The sequence below is a fragment of the Coenobita brevimanus genome, chromosome 94, assembly GCF_032717465.1.
Source record: "Coenobita brevimanus isolate Jiangsu-jjx chromosome 94, ASM3271746v2, whole genome shotgun sequence".
Taxonomy (NCBI): domain Eukaryota; kingdom Metazoa; phylum Arthropoda; class Malacostraca; order Decapoda; family Coenobitidae; genus Coenobita; species Coenobita brevimanus.
Window position 1 is genome coordinate 35,822,785 of NC_137047.1, and position 4,483 is coordinate 35,827,267.

Here is a 4,483-nt window from a genome sequence, read left to right on the forward strand (position 1 = left end):
GCAAACAATAGAGTTAGTTTGTTGGGAAAACTGTGTATTCAAACAGACTTGAATTCAGATCAGGAGACTAAGATAGGCTGCACTCAGCAATCAGCGATCCAGCACTGCCAAATGTGTAAATATTATTGACCAATGCGATAATATATCTCGTATGATAAATGGTAACATGCATGTAATATACATTATTTAATAACTAATGATTATTTGAAGGAAATGTCTTTAAGTTGGTGTGATAATTTTTCTCAGATAACGATCATTTAAAAATGCTGACCCCTGCCCCAAACAAGGCAGTATTGGTGCCCACCCATCAGTCTACCAGTCGCTGGTGAGGATAGGTGAGTTTTGTCCGTCGCAGGCTTGGGTAAGCAACTTGCTTCAATTTTTGCTGTTGTTTTGTGTCCTAAGTTGTTTCTGTGTGTGTTGTTTGCTGCATTGTTCCTTGCTATGATGTACTATTTCCCATTGTACTCCATAAATATGTGTTTTGACAACATGCCTAATTTCTGCTTATGTTCTCAGTAACAACATGGCAACAAAACGTAGGACGGTAGATTCTGAATATCGAGTGTTTCAAAAAATATAGACAGAGAAGCATTTCTTTCCCAAGTGTAGACGCAAACCACTATGTTTGGTTTGTCATGAATATGTAGCTGTCAACAAGGAGTTTAATTTGAAGTGCCACTTTGAGACAAAACACATGGAACACAGTTAGTTAACTGGACACATAAGAAAAGACAAAACTGCTAAGATAAAATCAAGTTTGGATGCACATTCCGCAATAATTACCAAACAAGTTGCACAATCAGAGAGAAGTACATGTGCCAGGTATGCAGTATATTCATTAACAGCTAAAAATATGAAACCGTTCACTGAGGCAGAGTTTGTTAAGGAATGTCTGATGGCCGTGGTAGACATTGTTTGCCCTGAAAAAAAAAAAATCTAACATCAGTCTGCCTGTGGGAACTGTAATATGACGAATTGAAGTAATGTCTGTTGATTTTAATCAAGCATGACTGGCCAACGGCCATACCACGTTGAGTACACCGCTTCCCGTCCGATCAGCGAAGTTAAGCAATGTTGGGTCTGGTTAGTACTTGGATGGGTGACCGCCTGGGAACACCAGATGCTGTTGGCATCCCTACTTGTCAAGTGGGGTTGGTGGAGGATTAGTGCCCCTCCCTGTAAAACAATTAACTCTAAGCCCTTGGCCACCCCGTTTGGGATACATGGCGTCTGGCAATGATTGAATGAATAAAGTGACTGCTGTGTTGTACTCCAGTATTTTTCAGTTGCACTTGATGAAAGCCTTGACGCATAGGACACTGCACAACTTACAAATTATGTTCGAGGTATCAACTCAAAGTTTGAAATTTTGAGAATTTGTGCAGCTACAGCCTCTCCAGTGCTGAAGCAGACATTCTCGAAGCCATGCTAATTAGTTTAAAAGACATGGATTTTGAAATCTCAGAACTAGTTGCAGTAACTACAGATAGTTCACCAGCCATGGTAGGTGAAAAGAAAGATTTTGTCACACTTCTTTAAAAGTACATGACAGAAGCTGGATATCAGAACAAAACTGCCACTGTATTATTCATCAGGAGGCACTGTGTGCTAAGGTTTCAGGAATGCAAGAGGTTATGCAAATGGTGGTGAATGATCAACAATTTCAACAGCCATTAATGAATGTAAAAGCTCAGTACTCTGTGTACTTCTGTGACGTTCGCTGGCTTAGCCAAGGTGCTATGTTGGAGAGATTTTATGATTTGGAAGAGATCACAGACTTTCTGGAATAGAAAAATGTAAATATGCCATAGCTTCGTGATCCCGTGTGGATTTCAGGTCTTGCATTTTTACTGGATCTTACTTCCTACTGAAATGAACTGAAATTGAAACTACAAGGTCGCAGTCAACTAGTGAATGTACTCTAAGAACATATTTCGGCATTTGAGAAGACTCTTCAATTTATGGAGAACCAGCTTGAAAAATCAAATTTTGCTCATTTCCCAACGTTGCAGAAAAAATAACGCAGTGACACTTTCATGTATGTGGCCGTAATTCGTGAACTCAGAACGCAGCTTTCCTCATATTTTGCAGACATTCAGTCACACAAAGATGATTTCAAGCTTTTTGCTACTATTTTTGATGTGGAGGCAGACCAAGCATCTGAAAGGGTTCGAATGGAACTCATTGAGCTTCAAAACAGCGAACTAATGAAATCAAAATTCCATGCAGAAGGGATCTTATTATTGGATTTTTACAAAAAGTATGTTTTAGAAGCTGCAATTTCTCCAAACATAGTACAGCATGCCAAAAAGATGGCAAGTATCTTTGGAAGTACTTACATATGTGAGCATCTCTCTTCGTACATGAAATACACAAATAACAAGTTGCGTGCACAACTCAGTGATTCACAATTCAATGGAACACACCATCTAGCCTCCTCCAGTCTGAAGCCTAACAGTGAGAAGCTTTCGTGTGAGAAAGAGCGTTAAATATCACACTGATTCTCACTGCCTGTAGATTAGCTGTATGACTACACAGAAATATCAGTGTAATTAGCAAGTACTGTGAATAAATAGTTCTGTTACACATGATGATACGTGTTTTAATGAAAGTTATTTCTTTTGACTCTAATGCATTAATTTTGTAAAAATTGTATTCAGTATAATTTTTAGGAAGTACTGAATATTTCTATTACACAAGGTGATACATGTTTCTGGGAAAGCTGTTCCTTTGTTTCTAATGCATTAATTTTCTAAAAATTATATTCAGTATAATTTTAGAAACATACTTCAAATGTCATTCTTCTTAATATATTTTATATACTAGGAAAGTGCGGTTTGTGAGCACGTGACGAGCGAGCAAGCATTTGTACATACGTCTGTCACCCTGATTTCATCATGGTGATTTCTGATGAGGTACTTGAAAAATAACAGAAGAATAATTGAATTAATATATATTCTTTCTCACATTTTCTCTCTCATGTTTTCTCTCTGGATGAGCATATGGCGAGGCAATGTAGCATTTATCACACGTGCGATGTTCAGTTCTCTGCTACCGACTTGCCCTATCAACGAACTGCATCAGTAAACATTTGGCTATTGATGGAATGATAAAAACCAGAAATGGGGGGATTTCCCTTGCTGACTTGGCCCCCTAAACATAGAAAAAAACGTTCATGTAAAATTATGATCGTAATACTCAATATTCAATTGTTCGAACTCATGTAGGAAAACATAGTGTTACAAAGGGAAAAATTTTTAAATTCAGTATCATAGTGGAACATGTCAATTGAAGCCATAGGTACATTCCTCTGGATAGCTGGGGTTCTAAGAGGTTTCTCTGGTCTCACGAGTAAATATATATATAGCTAAAAACTAAATTTATTGAATGTTTCTACTACCTGCTGAAAGAATCTCTCCTCTATCTCACATGGTAGAAAAGTTATTAGCCTCTGAAAACCATTGCAGTGACGCCGTGTTGTGTCGGGGTAGGCCAGGTCGTGGGGCCGTTCATTTCTCAACTGAACATTGAGTAAACATCGCGTCACTGGCTGCGATTGCACGCTTGTAATCTATATACCCGTACTACTATAATTCCCATTCTGTTTATCTGTTTGTACCCTCAAATTAGCCAAAACGATGAATTATAGTGCAAAAGTTTTTAAATCAACATACCTAAAAGGCGCTAACTTTGGGAATGCATAAAAAGAAAGGGTGCAATCGGCCTCCAGTTACCAAAAATGTTAATTAATACACATCCATATCTAATATTATGCAGTAAATGCCGCAGGGCATTTCCGTAGAGTTTCATGTCTCTGCTCAGAGAGAGAGAGAGAGAGAGAGAGAGAGAGATTGTCTGCCTGTCTCTCTGTCCTCTGTAGAAATCAAGGGGGATACATATAAAACTTTTAACAGCTCTAACAGGCGTAACTTCTTACGATGAATTAAAACGTTTTAAACGTGTACATTACATAAGCTAAAGTGATTTCTCTGATGGCCAAGATTATAATTAATCAGAAACACTCAAGTCAACATGGTGGAATGATGGTAGCCAATTACCATTGGATTTTTTACATCTGTAGCCATATTATTAGCTACAGCAGGTCGGATGGGTAGACAGATTGGTGGGATGGGTGGGCAAGGTTGGTGGGTGGGTGGGTAGTGGGAAAATAGGTCCATGAAGAATATAACCCTGGGGAAATGGGCCCAAGGATGAAATGGAAACCCGAGGGGCTTCTCCCACAAGGAATGGTCATCAAGGGTCCCAGGCAATGCACGATCATAGGGTTTTGCCCAGGCATTGCCGGGTACCATTTCTAGTTATTATTATTATTATTATTATTATTATTATTAGTTATGGTAGGTGGGGTTGCTCACCATCCACTCACTCGATGTAGTGCTGCTCTCGGATGTCTGCCCTTTCCTCTCCTCCATCCTTCTTTCCTTCCATCCTCTTCTGTCTTTCTTTCCTTCAGTCTTTC

At 38.9% G+C, this 4,483-nt stretch overlaps 1 non-coding gene across 1 annotated transcript; it reads left to right on the forward strand.

Annotated features, from left to right (window-relative positions):
• Positions 1–1,016: 1,016 nt before the first annotated feature.
• LOC145413050 (5S ribosomal RNA) lies at positions 1,017–1,135 on the forward strand. Its single transcript, XR_013899661.1, has one exon. It is a non-coding gene; the product is annotated as a 5S ribosomal RNA (ribosomal RNA).
• Positions 1,136–4,483: the final 3,348 nt, after the last annotated feature.